Genomic DNA, 20,289 nt, shown 5'->3' on the forward strand with positions numbered 1-20,289 from the left:
ACAGCAAGGAAACCACTGTGGCTGGAGCAGAGCAAACAGGTAAGTAGAAGGACTAGGCAAGGTGATCTAGGCGGGGATGGGTCATGGACTCAGGCAGAAAGGTAAGCAGGAGCCGGACCATGCAGGCTCAGGAGATGGACTGTGTTCTAAGCATGATGGGTGAGGCCCTGAGGAAGAAGGTCACCCAGCACCTTGGACAAGCAGGGGAAAGACCCTACTCCTCAGTGCTGGGGGGTGAGTAATGCCCCGTTTCCCCTAGGACAGTGCAGAGGACTCGGCGGCCCCCTTGGGGCCCTCCCCTCCCTGCCACAAGCCTCATTTGTCCCCATCTGTAAAACAGAGATGCAAGCCCTGCCCAGCCTCCTGTAGGGGCCCAATGAGGAACATGCTGAGACATTGGCACTGGAGGCTGGGGCATCCCAGACCCCAGCCTCACAGCTGCTCTGACCCCTTTGCCCCCTAGAACAAACCTCCCAGGTTCCAGTGTGTAACAGAAATGCTGGATCCCCAGGGACCCAACCCCCCTCAGACAGCCTGAAATAGGCTCTCTGAGAGCTAAGGTGTCCTAGGAGGTGGTGCCTGGCAACCAGGCGCCTGCCTAGCAACGGTGCACTGGAATGGCAGCCGGACTCCATGGCAACCGGCAGCTGGGGCCTGAGGCTGGGCACTGCTTCAGAGGGGGAGTCAATGGGGAAGGGAGGGTTCCCAGGCTCCTCTCTAAAGCAGCGTGACTCATGGGCCCTCAGAAAAGCCAGCAGGCACCGCTTGCAGGACTGGAGGCCCAGGCTTCACTCAGTGAAGGATCCTGCCTAGCACTGGATCCCAGAGTGGTTCACTTCGCTTCTCTCCAGAAGGAAGACCAACACCTACCCCACGGGGACGTGTGAGAATTCAGCATTAATAAATACAAGTAAGAACAGCAAGCATTTATAGGGAGCACTGCCTGTGTGCCAGGCTCCGGGCTAAGTATTTTATGTGCCGCTATCTCATTTAATTCTCCTGAGGTAGGTGGTATTCTGATTAATCCTATTTCACAGATGAGAACACTGAGGCACAGAGAGGGACAGCATCACACGCAAATAGGAAGGGGCAGCGTCAGCGAGGCTGACCTCCACGCCAGGCCTCTCACCCATGCCACCATCCTGTCTCTGGTGTGTAAAGGGCCTGGGGTGCTTCTCTCACCCACTAGTCCAGTCAGCAAGTCTTTCTACAGCATTAATAATGATGGTAATAATAGTTGCTAATGTTTATTGAGCATGTTGTATGGGCCAAGCACTCTTCTAAGCACTCGAGTGCATTGGCTCACTTTACCCTCACAAACTTGCGAGGTGGCCGTTATGAACAGCCCTTTTTACAGAGGAGCAAACTGAGGCCCAGGGAGGTAAAGAACCTGCCTAAGAAGGTTCACTAAGAAGTGGTGAAACTGCAGCAAAAACGCCGGCATTCGGACACCGAAACCTGCCAGACGACACTAGGCACTTACCAGGTGTTCGATAATCACAATCTGGGTCTGAATTTGGAAAAGCCTCCAAGTCCCCAGTTCTCTGACTCTCCTGATTCCAGCCGGAGGCCCAGGGACCCTGGCCACACCCCGCCATTATACTTTCAGTGGACCCCAACCTCAAGAAACCACGCAGTAGGCTGCTAACCCAAGTGTCCCTCGGGGCTGGCCACTAGGCTGGCTATTCATCCCACTCCTGCCACCCAGAATTATCTACAGATAGCTACTGTGAGGAAATGAATGGCCTCTTAATGTCACGTTACAAATATCTGAGAACAAACCTTGACGGTGTAGAGCCGGGTGGGGAAGTGAGAACCGAGATGCTGACGAGGTCTCCGCCCTCAGCTTCCAGGCAGCCAGAACCACAAAAAATGAACTCTGATGTAACACAGGCCTGAGGTCACAGCAAACCCAAGCTGTTATGGCCTGGGGCCAGCAGCCTCACCTACCTCTCTGAGACTCAGCTTCCACATCTGCAAAATGGGCATAATGAGAGTCGTACCCTATAGTGGCAAAGATCTGAGGAGAGATCATGGACCAGGGGCTCAGAATAGCACCAAAAACAAAGCTCTGAGAGGAACTTCTGTTGCTCCATCAGCAGCAGCAGGATTACCAGTAGGTCAGACCCCACAGCCAGAGGTGCCCAAGAAGTCTACACCAGGGACCGCAAATACCAGAAGCCATGAAAGAAGAGTGCACGAGTGAAGCTGGCCAGGTGAAGGACAAAAGGGAGGGTAGGGACTGTGGCAAACTGGACAGCAGATGCTCATCTAAAAGGGCGGCTGCTACTCTGCTCCAATCAGCTGTCACCAGGCAGAAATAGAGGCAGATCTCTCTGGTTTCCAAGAGAAATTGGAAATCTACATATTTGTAACAATTTTTCCAACTTTTAAAACCCTGTGCTAGCTAAATCTAAAACGGGGCTTCCCTGGTGGTGCAGTGGTTAAGAATCCGCCTGCCAATGCAGGGGACACAGGTTCGAGCCCTTGTCCGGGAAGATCCTGCATGCCTCGGAGCAACTAAGACCGTGCACCACAACTACTGAGCCCGCGTGCCCAGAGTCCGTGCTCAGCAACAAGAGAAGCCACCGCAAGGAGAAGCCCACGCACTGCAATGAAGAGAAGCCCGCACTTGCAGCAACTAGAGAAAGCCCACATGCAGCAACAAAGACCCAATGCAGCCAAAAATAATTAAAATAAATTTTCAAAAAAATAAATTAAAAAAATAAAATGTACCTGGAAAGGCAAAGAAACTAGAATAGCCAAAACAATTTTGAAAAAGAAGAACAATGTTGGAGGATTCACACTACCTAAATTTTGAGAATTACTATAAAGTTACAGTTGTCAAGACAGTATGGTACTGGTGAAGTTAGACACATAGATCAAAGGAATGGACCCACACAAATACGACCATTTGATTTTTGATGAAGGTGCAAAGACAATTCAATGCAGAAGGGTAGTCTTTTCAACAGATGGTGCTGGAACAACTGACATTATATGCAAATTAATGAATCTCAACCTAAGCTACACACTTTATATGAAAGTTAACTCAAAATGGATCAGGGGGATCAAAATGTAAAACTACAGAACTTTTATAAGAGGACATAAGAGAAAATCTTTGTGCCCCGAGGTCAAGCAAAAAGTTCTTAGATATGACATTAAAAGCAAGATCTACAAAAGAAAATAAATGATACATTAAAATTTAAAACGTTTGCTATGCCAAAGATACTGTTAAGAGAATGAAGAAACAAGCTACAGACTGGGAGAAAACATTTGCAAATGACCTTGTCTGACAAAAGATCTGTATCCAGAATATAACTCTAAATTCTACAGTGAGAAAACAAACAACCCCCCCAAAAAAATGGGTACACGTCCCCAAAGAGGATATATGGATGGTATATTTGCACATGAAAAGATATTCAACATCATTAGCCATTAGGGAAACACAGATTAAAACCACAATAAGATACCACTATCTTCTATGGGAATGGCTTAAAGAAAAAGAAACCAAAAACCTGACAATACCAAGTGCTGGCGAGGATGTAAAACCACAGGACCTCTCAGATGCTGCCATTGGGAATGTGAAACGGCACAGCAACTTTGGAAAACAGTTTAGCAGTTTCTCATAAACACCCACTTAGCATATAGCCCCACTCCTGGGCATTCACCCTTGAGAAATGAAGACTTCCGTTCACATCAAAACCTGTACACAAATGTTTATAGCAGCTCTATTTATAAGTGTCAAAAACTGGAAACAAATAATATGTCCTTCGACAGATGAATGGATAAACACACTGTGGACTATCCAAACAATGGAACACGACGCAGCAATGAAAAGAAACAAACTCTGGAAACACACAGCACCGTGGATGGATCTCAGAGGCCTTATGTTAAGTGAAAGAAGCCAGTCTCAAAATGCTACGTGCTGTGTGCTTCCGTTTATAAGGAAGATATACGTTCCGGAAAAGGCAAAACTATAGGGATAGAAACCAGATGAGTGTTTTTCAAGGGTTGTAGGTGTGTGGAAGGCGTGACCTCTGGGTGGCAGCATGAGAGAGCTTTTTGGTGGTGACGGAACTGTTCTATATCCAGTAGTAACATGACTCTGTGTGTTAAAACTCATAAAACTCTATACCCCCACAAAGTCATTTTTATTGTATATAAGTTTTTTAAATTAAATCTTCAAAAGTCTTGCATTGGATATCAATACGAACTTGGAGGGGTTTTTTTTAATGTACAGTCGCTCCTCCATGGCCACAGGTTCTGCATCTGGGGATTCAATCAACTATGGATCAAAAATATTCTCCCAAAATTCCAGAAAATTCTAAAAAGCAAAACTTGAATTTGCCACGCACTGGCAACTATTTACATAGCATTTACATTGTATTAGGTAGTATAAGTAACCTAGAGATGATTTAAAGTACATGGGAGGATGTGCATAGGTTACACACAAATACTATGACGTTTCATATAAGGGACTTCAGCATCCTCGGATTCTGCTATCTGCGGGGGTCCTGGAGTCAATGCCTCCTGGATACCAAGGGATGACTATATACAGAGAGAATGCTATAGAAATATAGATGTGTGCACATGTGTGAATAGCACATATATGTACATTTCCTAGCTCTATCCACCAACAGGGCCCAGAAGCAGTGACATGCAGTCAGAGTAGCAACAAGCACACCTGGCCCCCAGACCTCGGTTTCTAAATACCATCTTCCAATAAAAGGAACCAGAGCTCCTTGGATAGCAGTTGATTCCAGGGCCTTAGCCTTAGCGCTATCTTAATAGGGGAAATGAACCTGGAAAATCACACGGTACCAAGTAAAGAAATGCTCAAAAGAAAGAGAAAGGAAAAAGAAAAGGATGGAGGCATATTAAGAGAGCACAGGGGCCAACCAGAGAGAACCCCCAATGGTCAAAGTCCAAACAATTTGAACAGAATAAATAATGACAGCACTGGTGTATGAGCCCATACTGATATAAATAACTGAATGAATAAATAAGTAAACAGGGGAGAATTCTTCCTTCCAGAAGAGCTCCAGTTAATAAAAGCAGAAGGAAGGAAGGAAATAAAAAGTCACCATTAGAACACTCCAGTAAGAACTGACACAGGCAAGATACACTGATGGACGCTAAACTTTGTGGGTGAAATTTTAAGCTAATTTGGATATCTCCATAGTCTCGATCTTCCCCCAAATACCCAGCCATTACAAAGGAAAAGATAGTAACTGCCCTGGAGAATCCTGGCTTTCAGCATCTTAGCCAAGTGATCAGGTTAACATCAGCAGCAGTAAATACTGACACCATGTGCCTCTGATAGGATGTACTGAGAAGGACACATCACCCTGAGGTATTCCTCCCAATAATGCACAACCTCAAACCCAAATGAGGGACAATCTACAGAACACCTGGCCAGTACTCTTCAAGAGTGTCAAGATCATGAAGATAAGGAAAGACTGGGGAACCGTCACAGATTAGGAGGAGACTAAGGAGACCTGATGTGTAACTACAACATGGTGACCTGGCTTGGATCCTGGAAAGAAAAAAGACATCAGTAGGAAAACGAGTGCAATCCAAATAAGTTCTGTAGTTTAGTTAACAGTATTATATCAAGACTGATTTCTTAGTTTTGCTTATTGCACTACATTTATATAAAATATTAACATAAGAGGATGTTGGGTGAAGGATATACAGGAACTCTACTATATTTGCAACTTTGCTAGACATCTAAAATTATCTCAAAATCAAAAGTTTAAAAAACCCTGTGCTCAAATATGGAATCTAAAAAAAAAAAAAAAAAAGGTTCTGAAGAACCTAGGGGCAGGACAGGAATAAAGACACAGACATAGAGAATGGACTTGAGGACACAGGGAGGGGGACGGGTAAGCTGGGACAAAGTGAGAGAGTGGTATGGACACATATACACTACCAAATGTAAAACAGATAGCTAGTGGGAAGCAGCCACATGACACCGGGAGATCCGCTCGGTGCTCTGTGACCACCTAGAGGGGTGGGATAGGGAGGGTGGGAGGGAGATGCAAGAGGGAGGGGATATGGGTATATATGTATATGTATAGCTGATTCACTTTGTTATACAGCAGAAACTAACACACCATTGTAAAGCAATTATACTCCAATACAGATATTAAAAAAAAAATTTTAAGATATAAAAAAAACCAAAAACCCTGTGCTAACCAAGCTAACTCATCTACTGGCCAAATAACGCACATCTACACAACAAATGCAGCCCGAGAAACCACAGGTTTGCAATCCTGGTTGTTAGGGACTGAATGTTTCTGTCTTGCCCCCCAATTCATTTGCTGAAGTCCTACTCGCCAGTGTGATGGTATCTAGAGGTGGGGCACTCGGAGGTAATTAGGTTTAGATAGGGCCGTGAGGGTGGGGTTCTCAACATAGGTTTAGTGCCCTTATAAGAGGAAGGGACAACGGAGCTCTCTCTTTGCCAGCTGAGGACACAGCCTAAAGGCAGCCAGCTACAAACCAGGAAAAGAGCCTCACCAAGAACCAACCTGCGCACCCTTTGATCGTGGACTTCCCAGACTCCAGACTGTGAGAAAACAGACGTCTTGTTTAAGCCACCAGCCTGTGTGTTTTGTCATAGCAGCCTGAGCAGACTAATACACTGGTCTATGGCTGACACCACCATTCCTCCCCAGGGAGGCCCAAGGCAGAACTCTCTGAACTTGTACAGAGAAGAATCCCCAAGTCAGGTTCCCCAGCCCCATCCTCTCAACTGGCTTTTTATGGCCAGACTTAGAGGATGGAGCAAAAAGGGCAGTGGCCTACAGATAAGATCTGGGTTCAAACCCAGGCCTTGCTACAAACTCACTGGGGGATCCTGGATAAGGGACTCCCCTTCTTCTTCTGAAAATGGGGCAGGGGTCAACCTTCAGGGGTTATCAGGAAGCTCAGATGCAAGTGCCTGGCTATGAAGTTGCTATGAAAGCTACAGTCCACTAATGCTGGGTGTTGTTAATTTTCTCATTACATCAACACATACAGGGGCTAAAGGACAGGTACATTTCATCTATGATTTAGGAGAGGAAGCGGATATTCAAATTGAACACAGGCACAGTCACATCCCACTTCGCCTACAGCACTTTCCATGAGCATCAGAACTCTGCAAGGCAAGGATGCAGGGCAGAGCAATGATCTCCTGTTGACAGCTGAAGGTGACCCAGCCCAGTTCCTAGTGGGGACATCCTCATACACAGGCACAGAAATGCTGTTAAAAAGGATATTAACTACAGGACAATTTAAACAGTTCTAAACAGATGATGGTCCATTTAAGACACAGAAAACTGTGCAGCTGTGAAAAAGAATGAGGAAGCTCTTTATGTACTGATAGTAGAACAAGCTCCAAGATACATTAATAAGAGAAAAACAAGCAAAGGGGGCCTCACAACCCAGCACCTCCACTCCTCCGGCACATAGGCACCAGGAGGTGTTTCAGCAAGGTTCACAGCAACGTTGCTCAAGAGAGCCATGAGGTTAGCAGCTTCTGAGATGGACCCCAGTGAAACCCCTCTCCTGGTATTCACAACCCCTGGGAGTGTTGTGGCCTCAGCACCTGGAAGGATGGAGCTGACATTAACTGGGATAGAAAGACAGAGGGGAGCTGGTTTCACCGGCAAGATGAGGAACTCGGTTTGATACAGGTTTAGCATAAGATGTTATAAGATATCCACGTGCGTGGCAACAGTAAGGAGGCAGTAGCCACACGACTGTGAAATCCACAGGAGAGATGAGAGTACTGGGATGGAAAGAGGTCCACGGGCTGAGCCTGGCAAACCCCGACAATCAGAGGCCAGGAGGAAGAGAAGGATTCAGCAAACAGACTGAGCAGCGGCACAGAAGGAAAAGCAGGAACCCACGGCAACCGGGCACTGCCCGTGAATCGTCTCCGCTCGTTTCAGGAATGAGACTGGTCCCCTGGACCACTCGGCAACTTCTCCGCAACAAAGACACACCCTAAAATGCTCCACGGTCCACTCCAATTCGCCCATCATCCAAGTCCTCCCAGGGAGAAAGGTCACCCTGTCTTCAACATATTCCAAACAAGCTGACCACTTCTAAAATTATCCCCCAAACAGCAAACTCTACTTAGCATCCTTTCCGTATCTTTGCAGCTCCCGCTGTCCCGAATACGCCACAGTCAAAATACGAGGCAAAATGAAAGCAAATCGGTTGCAAAGTGAAACTGCAAGTTTTGCAAGAGATGCTAGATTTCATGACATCGATGAAAGTGATGTTGGCAAACAGCACATGGTGCTGGCAAAGCTGTAAACACATGAGGACCTAGCAGGTGGACCACTTCACACAGAAAGGAAGGACACAAGATAGCAGAGTTCCAGGAGGTGATCAGACCATCAAAGGGAGGCAGGCGTGAGCACCGAAAACCAGCTCTAATGCTTTTGCAGAATGACTCTTTACCGTCATAGTCTTTACCATCACACTGAAAACGGCAACTTTATGTGAAATGACATCACATCAGACCATTTAATTTCATCAGAAAAATTACGCATCCTCCAATGGAGAAAAAAAAACCAACACCAGGGCTTCCCTGGTGGCGCAGTGGTTGAGAGTCCACCTGCCGATGCAGGGGACGCGGGTTCGTGCCCTGGTCCGGGAAGATCCCACATGCCGCGGAGCGGCTGGGCCCGTGAGCCATGGCCGCTGAGCCTGCGCGTCCGGAGCCTGTGCTCCGCAACGGGAGAGGCCGCAACAGTGAGAGGCCCGCGTACCGCAAAAAAAAAAACCAACACTTGAGTCCCTCTTTACTGATCTAAGAATTCATGCAAAGTTGCTACTGTATCCTAAATCCTACATCCTAATTAATGAAAGGATAAAATTCAACTTATTTTTAGGATACCTCCACAAGGTAAAGTCCTCATCTAGCCCTTCACCCCCCCACTCCCAATATTGCTATGTTAGGGTCTATTTCCAGCGGATTCTTGGTCACAGTCCTCTTCCTGGTACAAATCATTCTGGGACAGTGAGGTTGTCCTAGATATGCAGATTGCTGGAACCTCCTGGACCTAAAGGCCTCCCCGCCTTCCCTGGAGAAACCTCGTCACCAGGGGCAAGAAGCTGACTTGCTCATGGGAACCACAAACCCACCAGAAGAGAAAGGCTAGTGGACCTTTGGGTGTGAAACCTTGAGTGACAAGTGCCCAGCGCGTCTCCTGAACCCATCTGACCCCTCGGCAGCCCCTCCCTGCCCTGCTGTCTGGGCAGAAAGCAGCTGTCGGCTCCCCTGCCTGTAGCCAGTGGGCCCAGCCTGGTGAAATCTGATAGAGGCATGCCTTTAAATGGGTACATTTTATTTTACGTAAATTACATCTCAATAAAGTTTATAGATTTAAGAGGTGTTGATCTGCCTGTGAGTACCCTGCCTGGGGTCTCCTGTAACAGCCCCCCACCAGTAATCAGTGAGGGCTAACAGCACCAGGGAGCACCATTAAGATTCATTCACAAAAATGCAAAGGACGCTAAGAGCCACTGGTCCTCCACTGCTGTCCACTCTGCCCCAAGAAACTGGCTTCAGGCTTAGCTCCAGCCACTGCGCCACCCAGGGCTCCCAAAACCCCTTCCAGGAGGCCTGGCACCAGGGCAGGAGAGCTGTCCCAGCCAGTTTCAAGCTCAGGAATCACTGCTGAGATACAAACTCGGGGGCTCCTCCTCTCACCCCATGGTCACAGCCCCTCGGCCACAAGGACTCCTCCCAACTGGCCAGCCTCTCTGGGTTTTTACGGCCAACTTTCAAGATTTCACCTCCTCCGATAAGCCCCGGCCAGTGGCCCCTCTTCTTTCCCCCTTTAAGCCTGTGTACCTCTGAGGTTTTTGATCCCCCCATGTCCCAGCCGGAGAAAAAAGTTTGAGTACATTCCCCCAAATTATTTCCACGAATATTTATCAGCCTCCTACCATGGGCCAGGCAATGGAGTCGCAGGAACAAGAGAAACGCAGAGCTGCCTTCTAGTCAAAGGAGACACATGCCCAACCAGCCGACAAACATCCTGATGGACCCAGAGGAGAGGTGCTACGCGGAAGGGTAAAGCTGGGGAAGGCGGGTTTTCTCAGACAGGGCGGCCAGGGAGGGCCTCTCTGCAGAGGGTATCTGAGGGGAGAGAGGCCTAAAGGAGGAGGGTTCGGTGGATCCTGGGGGAGGGTGTTAGCAGCAGGAAGAGGGTGAGGCAGGACTGTGCCTGGGGTGCCCCCAGACAGAGGGGAGGATGGGGGGAGGGCAGCGCCACTCGGCAGACCCAGGAGTCTAGGTTTGCACAAAGTTCCCTGGGAAAGGGACCTTGGTGCTACGTTGGAAGGGGGAGGGCAAGTGGTGAGACCCCTTTGCAGGACAAATGAGCAACACCTGCGAGAATCTAAGATCCATGTGTCCTCAGAAGAGGCAAACCAATCCCCTTCTGGAGTCAATCCTACAGAGACCCCAGCACCTGCGGCCCAAGACACACACGCAAAGAGGCAGAGAGCCAAGGGGTGAAGAGCAAGGGCTCTGAAGGCCCAGCGCAGGGAGAGAGGCGGGAGAGGAGGGGTGGGAAGGGCAAGAGGTCACTGGGCTGGGTCACAGCATCTCTGGCCTATGACCCATGACCCTCCCAGCCCCCTCCCCACCCCATCCTCCGGGCACCTCTCAGAAACCCCCTTGAGCACAGCATGCTGATGACTCTCTGGGGATTCACTCCTTGGGCCTCACTGGTGGCCAGCAAGTCTCACAAAGCCGGGCGGGCCATTCAGGACGCCCTCCTTCCCCACCATGGTGGTGGGCAGTGCACCAGCGTCCTGAAGAGGGACAGAGAGAATTCTTTTAACCCTGGAAACACTGACAGCTGCGTCTGCTTGCCTAGCCCACGGGACTACACGTCACCTCTGAACATACCAATCTTCTAACCAGGTGAAACGGTTCCAATGAGTTCTATTAAAAGGCATCATAAAGATCCTTTTTAAAAAAAAAAAAAAAAAAAAAAAAGGCTGATTCCAAAACATCACACGTAACAAGTGTTTGATGGGGCAACGGATGCCCAAATCCCCGCTGGCAGCAGAGCCTCTGGCCAACCAGGGTCCACGAGAGACTGCTTCAAAGACCTGAGCACTGTTCTAGTTCGTTTCCTCTTTCTGCTGCTTACAACATTATAGATTTATACAAAGGTTAAAAAAAAAAAAAAAACCCTCTTGCAAAAAAGAAAAACCCATTTTTGCAAGGAATTTTATAAGCAGATCTGCAGAGTAGGGGAAGGACTAAGAAAATTCCTAAAGAAGCCTGGTTGCAAAATGTTTTTAAAAGGAAAAAAAAACTTTTAATATAGAAATACCCAATGATACATTTTTAAAGTCTAATTTTGAAGAATGATCAAAACACTTTTTTCTCCCAAACATCCCAAATTATAAGTGGCCACCAGATGCTGGGGTCTGGAAATACGACTGTGGTTTGTTTTATTTTCTTTGCTTTTAAGAAACCTAAAAATTAGGGAAGTCACAAATACCCAGGGAAAGAAAAACTCAGAAAATTGCCAACGTGGTGACTAAACTTAACTTGCGGACTGCCAGAGGCTTCACGGTGAACGCACCCAGACCCAAACCTCTACAGCTGGAGAGGGGACCACGAGAGGTCGTGTGCAAACCCAAATGGAACTTGCAATTCACTTGATGTGTTTAAAGGACCCATGGGAAGTGTTCTGTAAGCCAAGAACATTTTACTGTTAAGACTGCATCCACCATGAAGCCCTGTTCTCCAACACCCAAGGACCAAGCAGGCAGTGTCCTAGAGCCTTTTGCAGCATGGAGGGCAGATGTTTGAGGATATGATGTAACCTGGGTGAAGTGAATTCATCCAAGAATGAGTCATGAAAGCAGTCCTCAAATATCCTTTAGAAATCTCAGTTGCAGAACACTGGGCTTAGACCCAAAACCCACCCACACCCACCTCACACAGGGCTCTCCCCTCTTTCAAGCATCTCGCCTTTTGCCATCAGCTTGTTTCCCCTTTTCGTAGTAAAGCACCCCAATGCAGCTTAAGGGGGTGTTACCTGACCTCCACCTGAGCCACACAGGGCATAAGAATGAAGGCAATGGGAAGGGCAGTGGAACAGAGACAAATACTGAGCACCTAGATGAAACTCTACCTGAAGCTGACATCCCAGCTGCATGAGCTATTACATTCCTCTCATGTTTAAATCAGTTTGGTTTCCTTTTTCAGTCACTCACACAGAGAGTCCACCATCCACTGACTAAATAAAACCCTGACCTTAGCTAGGAACTCAAAAGTCCAGCTATGCCCACTCCTTCCAAATAACCACCCATTCATAATGAAACAAGTCCTTTATGTGTCATGGGTGAAGTGTCCAGCTTCACGATGAAATCTGGCAACGGCTTCCTCAATGTCTCCATCCACCTTCACTGCCAGGACAACCTACTGAGCCTCAGTCCCTGACTCTAGCCCTCACCACAGTGCTTTTCTGGAAAAGGAGGGGGAAGGAGAAGGAAAAGAAGAAGAAGAGGGGGAGAAGGGAGAGGGAAGGTGCAGGAGGGGAGGAGGGGGAGGGGAAGGGGAGGGGGTGAATATCAACAGGAAGCTCTTCCTGAGAGCTCAGGATGGGCTGAGCAGCCACAAGCATAAGGCATAAGCACTTTTTTTTTTTTTTTTTTTTTGCGGTCCGCGGGCCTCTTGCTGTTGTGGCCTCTCCCGTTGCGGAGCACAGGCTCCGGACGCGCAGGCTCAGCGGCCATGGCTCACGGGCCCAGCCGCTCCGCGGCATGTGGGATCTTCCCCGACCGGGGCACGAACCCGTGTCCCCTGCATCGGCAGGCGGACTCTCAACCACTGCGCCACCAGGGAAGCCTGGCATAAGTACTTTGATGTAGTATCTCATTTAATCCTCACAAAACCCTCAGAGGTAGGTATTGTTATCATCCTCATGCTCCACATAAGGAAACTGAGCTGCAGAAGGATAAGTCACTTGCCAGGGTCACACAGCCTGTCCATGGCAGGGCCAGGCTATCAGCCAGCCCACACCCAGCCACCCCAAACGCTGACCTGTCCACCGCCAGGAACTGCCCACCCCTCCCCTTTCCCAGACCCACGCCTCCATGGAGCACTCCAGCCCTCAACAACTGAGAGCTCCTCTGCTCTTTCACTCTGTTCTTATCAGTTACTTCTCTGCTGTCCAGTCAAGCAGCCTCAGACTCTCTGAGTCTTAGATCATGTCCCTCCTCTGCTCCAAGGGCTCTAGTGGCTTCCACCCCACTGAGAATCAAGTCCAACATTCTCACCAGCCCTCACCTCCTGCCACTCTCCGTGCAAGCTGCTCCAGCCACATGAGCCTTCACCACACCAGCAGGACCCCCCTGCCCCAGGGCCTTTGCACGTACTGTTCTCTCAGCCTGGAATGCTTTCCCTGGATGCTCCCATGGCTAACTTCTTAAAGCCCCCTGTTCAAACATCACTACCTCTGTGAAGCCATCCCCACTCAGCCTACCTAAGAAGAGCAACTCACTCCCACCCCTGCACCCTTTATCCCCGTCTCTGCCTTGTTTTCCTCACTAGCATTTATCACTAGCTGGCACTCTGTGTATTTGCTTGTTTATTTGTTCGCTGTCTGTCCTTCCACCCATATGCAAGCTCCAGGAGGGGGAGGAGCTCCTGGCCTTGTTCACTATCATAGCACCTAGGGTGGTGGGCAGGTCTGTGAAGGAATGAATGTATGCAAGCATGAGCATCTGGGCGGCCTCACAGTCCATTTGGGGCTGTCTCAGACTCAGCCTCTCTCATGCACGGATCAGTCATAGGAAGACAACCCTTGTCCATGAGAGAAAAAAGAGCCACAGATGAATGGAAGGAGGAAGCCCCGCAGAGACTCTCCTGTGCAGAGCTCAGAGAAGGGGGTCCCCGGGCCGCCGTGGGAACCACAAATGCTCTGTGACTCCTCCCTCACAGAGCTCTGGCTGGAAGATCTCTCTCCCTCCTGACGCCTCCAACTTAGACGCTCAGACAAACCCTGGAGTCATCTTCGGGGCAGCTATGGGGGAGAGGGAGGTGGGTGAGGAGGGGCTCACCCTCAGGGCCCTGCAAGGTGGAGTCAGCCCCTAAAAGCACATCCCCCTTGCCTCACCCTAGTCTCCTGGGTCTCCCTGCACATCCAACCACCAGCAAATCCTGTCGGCGCCACCTTCTAAACGCCTGTCCCCTCTCTGCCACCTCCCTGGTCAGGGCCACCACCATCTCCCACCTGGACTACGGCACCGCCTCTTCCCTGGTCAGCCTGCTGCCTCTCCTGCTCCAGCCCACACAGCAACTGAGGGATCCTGTAAAAACACAACCCACTCACGTTCCTCCCCTGCTCTGACCCCGCCAAAGGCCGGCTTTCCAAGCACCTGGAAACAAATCCCAATTCCTTACCTCACCAGGAAAGATCTGGCCCCAGACACCTGCCCACTCACACCGCTCCTCACGCCCACCTCGCATCCCAGGGCCTTTGCACTTGCTATTCCTTCTGCCCAAACAACTCTAGGTACTCTACACGGCTGCTCCCTCCCAAGGCTCAGTGACAATGCCACCTCCTTGCCGGGCCTCCCTGCCTGCCCTCCTAACACAGACCACCCAGACCCACCCCTGACGCTATCAACCCCACCCCCTGCATTCCAGTTTTCACAGCCCTGACACAGTCTGAAGTGATCTGTGACTCATTCTTTCAGGTTCTGTCTGTCTCCCACCCACCCCAAGCACCCCAGCTGTGAGACCGACAAGGTCAGGAATAACGCTCCCGTCAACCCCGTATGCCCAGCACACATCCATACCAGGAACTAGAAAAATATTTAAAGAATCAAAATCTAAGCTCTTATGTTGGGTTCCAGCTCAAATGTCACCTCTCCCTAACACTCCAGCCAGAGGCGATCTCTGGTGGCCTCCCAGAGTTCTTTACCACAGCATGGCACCCTCCCCACTGTCCTCCAGCTGGGAAGTTCTGGTCAGAAAGACACACAGCCACCCTGGGCCTGGCGTCAAGCTGCGATCTCTGTCTCACCGTGTGACAGGATTCTCCGGGTGGGCCCAGCAAGGCTGGGGAGAGGCGACCTAGGGGTGGCACTCGAGAATACTTTTGTCTTGATCTTAATAACTATGGCTGTCCTATCAAATCCATGAGTCATGAACGCTCTTGCTTAAGAGCAGACTGAAGTTTTAGGGACTTCCCTGGTGGTCCAGTGGCAGGGGCTCCACGCTCCCAATGTGGGGGGCCCGAGTTTGATCCCTGGTCAGGGAACTAGATCCCACATGCCGCAACTAAGAGTTCGCATGCCACAACGAAGAAGCCGCATGACACAACTAAAAGATCCTGCGTGCCACAACTGGGGATCCCACATGCCGCAACAAAGATCAAAGATCCCGCATGCTGCAACTAAGACCTGGCACAGCCAAATAAATAAATATATTTAAAAACTATTTTTAAAAAAAGAGGAGACTGAAGTTTTTAAAGAAGGAAGGAGGGTCAGATTAAGTAAAAATATTATATAAATCATGTTGTAGCCGGTATATGAATATGACAAAAATCATAAGACTGATATTGCAGTAAGTCTTAGGAAACACTAATGGATGGATGGATGGATGGAAGGATGGATGGATGGATGGATAGATATATATGGATGGAAGGATGGATGGGTGGGTGGAGTGATGGATGGGTGGATGGATGGATGGGAGGGAGGATGGATACGGATGGATGGGTGGATGGATGGATAGGTGGATGGATGCATGAACAGGAGGGAGGGAAGAAGGAGAAAAAGAATGAAGTGAAAGGGAGGAAAGAAGGAGAAAAATGGGCCACACACATAGTAGGGGTTCAAAAAATATACTGAATTAACCCGTCAACGAAGGAAGCACAGTGCTGTGTTGAGGAGCCAGAGCCCTAGAACCGCACTGCTGGGTCACATCCTGGTTCAGCCTCTCCTCCCTGTGGGGCCCTGGGCAAGTGACATAACCTCTCTGTGCCTCAGTTCCCTCATCTGTAAAATGGAACAATAAGAATTACCTCCATTAAGGTGTCAGAAGGACTAAGCGAGCTCACGGGTGTCGAACGCCCAGGACGCAGCTTGATATACCCGAAGTGCTTGATATGTATCAGCTAATAGTAAGAAAAAGTCATTGAATCCATCCTCAGACCAGCACAGGAAAATGACCCAAAATCTCACCCCTTCACCTCTTCAAAAGCAGCCTGAAGTCCCACTGGCCTCCCCAGAAAGTTTTCCAGGAATGAAAGAGAAAAGAGGTGAACAAATGCCTCCACAGCCCCCAGGCTTAATGGGAATAGGAGGGCAGTGGGCAGCAAGGTAATCTGAGAAGTTTAACAGGGAAAAAAGAACATGGGGTGGGGGAGAAACAGAGGCTAAATTCAGTCGCCCAGGCTGCCTCTCCAGATAGCTAAATTCTGCTCTGTTACTTCTGCGTGCTCCAGCTTTTCTTAGCCTCCAAGGGGCTTTTGCCTAAATTAGTGCCTGCAATATGCCGCAGAGAAGAAAGGGAAGGTGAGGAGAAGCAGAGAAAGACTCAGAGTCCGCTGGGCCTGCCAAACCTGCGCTGACTGCCCAAAGGGTCAAAGTCAAATCGCAGAGCCTTCCCCCAAGGCCACGGCCGGCAGGGTCATACCCACGGCCCACAGCCCAGCCCTCAGCGCCCCCAACACTTCCCCTGCCACATCCCGACCTCAGGAGCAGCAAACAACTCCTCCATCCACCGACCACCTGTGGCCACCTGCCCTCCCCAATCAGCTCAAACATCACTGGCTGCTCAGGTGGCTGGGTTCACTGCCCAAGAACCCCAGCATGTGTTTATTTCTGGAGAGAAAAGGAAATAGAGCGAGCACATGCACGCATAATGTACACACTCTACTAATGCGTGGCAATGCCTATGCAGAATATAGCACCCCCGCTAACTAGCTCAGGCCCATATGCAGATTCACGCTCGCGCATCACACGCTCACATCACTCCCTGCAGTAAACACACAGAGAAACGCACGCGGAAATAGTCACCTTCGCGCTGTTTCTGCCAGATGGCAGAGCCTTGGTGGTTACTGCATCTGTCTGCACGTCTGTCTGCGCTGGTGTGTGTGTGTAATATTAACGATGGCTGATGTTACTGGGTTCCTGCCATGTGCCAGGCACTGTCCTACGTGCTACATCAACCCCATAACGTAGGTATTATTATTACCCCTATTTGACAGATGAGGAAACTGAAACACGGAGGCAGAGTCACTGGCCCCGAGATTATGCTGCTGGTGAGTGGCAGAGCTGGAATTCGAACCCAGGAAGTCCGGCTCCCAAGCCTGCACCCACGTCACTGCTTTATGCTGCTGCAACCAGCCAGGCTCCACATGCACCCTGAGCACCAGCTACGTATTAATTCCTGAAATAATGGGTTAGCCCCATTTTGTGGATGTACAGATTAGAGAACAGAGGCACCAAGAGGTTAAACAACTTGCCCAAGGTCACAGCTGGGAAGGGGCAGGGCTGGGGTTGGAACCAGAGACTGACTCTAGATCCCAGGCCCTGATGCGCCAGGGGGCTTCCAGCTGTAGAAAGGTAGTTAACTCCTAAAGTCAAAGGCAGGGGCTGTACAGCGAGCACCCGTTATGAGCGAGCCATGGTTTCATGACCCTGGGGGGAAGAGGCAGGGATCCCCAATGACCAGATGCCACTGGGGCCCTCACCAAGCCCACCATGCCAGTGAGGGGCCAGACTGAAACACGACTGGCACAGACATGAGTCCAAAACCCCCAGGGAAGGTCCAGAAATGCCTGCAGTCAAGGTCGGGGGCCCAGCGACGCCCCTCCCCACCCAACAAGTCGCCCCAAGGGCAGAGTGTGCAAACTGGCAACCCACGGGCTTGGCCCACAGACGTGTTTTGTTTGGCCAACACAGTGTCTGTTAAAAATATGACTGAGTTGCCAACTTTTAAAAATTGAGTGATTTCATACACAAGACTCCACGTTTCCGGCTGTTGGAAAACATCTTTAAAAAGTCAGGAGATCTGGCAACACTGGGTTTGTGTTCCCACACGGGAACTGCTGCTCAGCTGCCCCTTTACACGGGACATGGGACACGGGACCTCCGGTCCTCCAGAAGGCATGGGGTCAGGGCTCTGGAGCTCGCCCGCCAGGCTCACTGCTATCTGAGCCCTGCCATGCCCTCACTGTGTGATCGTGGGCCAATTACTGCTTCTGTGCCTCAGTTTCCTCACCTGTAAAAGGGCACCACCCAACAGGACAGGTGCCTGGAACCCAGGAAGCACTCGATAAGTGTTAAATGGCATCGCTGTCTCTCCAACATCAAGGCCAAAGGCTTGAGGTACTGTTTTGTAATAGTAAGAGCTAGCACACATATAGTACTTGCTATTGCCGGGACCTGTCCTAAGGGTTGTACTTTTTTTTTTCCTTTTTTTATAAATTTATTTATTATTTATTTATTTTGGGCTGCGTTGGGTCTTCATTGCTGCACGCGGGCTTCCTCTAGTTGTGGCGAGCGGGGGCTACTCTTCATTGCGGTGCACGGGCTTCTCATTGCGGTGGCTTCTCTTGCTGCGGAGCACGGGCTCTAGGCGCGTGGGCTTCAGTAGTTGTGGCACATGGGCTCAGTAGTTGTAGCTTGCAGGCTCTAGAGCACAGGCTCAGTAATTGTGGCACAGGGGTTAGCTGCTCCACGGCATGTGGGATCTTCCTGCACCAGGGCTTGAACCCATGTCCCCTGCATTGGCAGGCAGATTCCTAACCACTGCACCACCAGGGAAGTCCCAAGAGTTGTACTTTTAAGGGCTCATTTAATCTTCCCAAGAAAGCCATGAGGCCACTCCTAGGTATATATACTCAAGAAAAGTGAAAACCTATGTCTGTACAAAAACTTGTACACGAATGTTCATAGCAGCATTATTCATAACAGCCAGACAGTGGAAACAACCCAAATGTCCATCCACTAATGAATGGATAAAAAAAGGTGATATATCCAGATAATGGACTAATATTCAGCCATAAAAAGGAATGAAATTCTGACACATCTACAACATGGATGAACCTTGAAAAAGTCATGCTAAGCGAAAGAAGCCACACATTGTATAATTCCAAATCTGTAGAGACAGAAAATAGATTGGTGGTTGCCAGGGATGGGGGAGGGGAAGAATGGAGGGGGTCTACTAATGGGTTTGGGGTTTCTTCTTGGGGTGATGGAATGTTCTGGAATTAGAAAGCAGTGATGGTGCACAACCTTGTGACTATATAAAAGCCAGTGGTATGGACATTGTTAACGGTAAATTTTGCAGTGTATGAATTGTATCTCAATTTAAAAAAAAAATTAAAGAAACATCTATGAGACAAATATTCTTATCTCTGTTTTATACATGAAAAAACCAAGGCACATGGAGATTAAAGATATCCAGGCTGATGCTGAAACAAGAGAAACAAAAAGACAGATGGTGAGGTGACGTCATTTTTCCTACACCTGGCTACTCTACCTGTCAACCCATGGGCATCTGGGTTTGCAACTTCACACAGGCAAATCATTTCCTCTCTCTGGGCTCCAGTCAAAGGCCAGACTGAGATGGCTCTTATCTAGATCCCTTTAAGGTCTTCAAGGATCCTACAAGACTAGGGCATTGTAGTGGAACACTATTTATTCATATCTATAGGGACAGCTGTGGCCATTAATAAATGATGACTTTAACGACCGACAGTGGGAAATGGCCCTCTCCCAGGTGCATGGGAAGAAAACATTCTGGGTTTTCTGAGTCCAAGCCCTTCACACGGCTGGCTCAAATGTCAGAGCAAGGGGGCTCAGCAGCCCACCTCCTCCTAAGAGGGTCTGACCAGGAGGACCGTCCCATCAGGGGAGGATGCCTTACTCACCAGGCAGGAAGACTACCTCACCGGGTTAGAGGGCCACCTCCCTCAGCAGGAGGAAACCCCACGAGACAAGAGGAGCCTCCTGTTCACAGGGTGGGAGGACCACCCCTCCCTCACCTGGAAGACCCCTCCATGGGACAACAGAAACTCCTCCCTCGCAAGATGGGAAGACCATCCTTACCCCGTTTGGGGCAGCAGGATCTCACTGGGCTGGTGGTGGCTGGAGCTGCAGCTTTTCTGCAAACAAGCACCTAGAAAGTGCAGTCCTTTCTCTGAGCACGGAAGGGTCCCCAAGGGTGCCCTGCATTGGGGGTCTCTGAGGCAGCCCCAGTCTCAGATGCAGGGACCAATCTGCAAATGATGATGCATTAGA

General features: G+C 49.5%; 1 protein-coding gene across 1 annotated transcript in view; it reads right to left on the reverse strand.

Moving 5' to 3' along the window:
• The window catches only part of PREX1 (phosphatidylinositol-3,4,5-trisphosphate dependent Rac exchange factor 1), a 197,231-nt gene that overhangs the window by 139,542 nt on the left and 37,400 nt on the right, over positions 1-20,289 (reverse strand). The gene's annotated exons all lie outside the window — the stretch shown is intronic.

The sequence above is a fragment of the Leucopleurus acutus genome (genome assembly GCF_964270905.1).
Source record: "Leucopleurus acutus genome assembly, chromosome: 16".
Classification (NCBI taxonomy): Eukaryota; Metazoa; Chordata; class Mammalia; order Artiodactyla; family Delphinidae; genus Leucopleurus; species Leucopleurus acutus.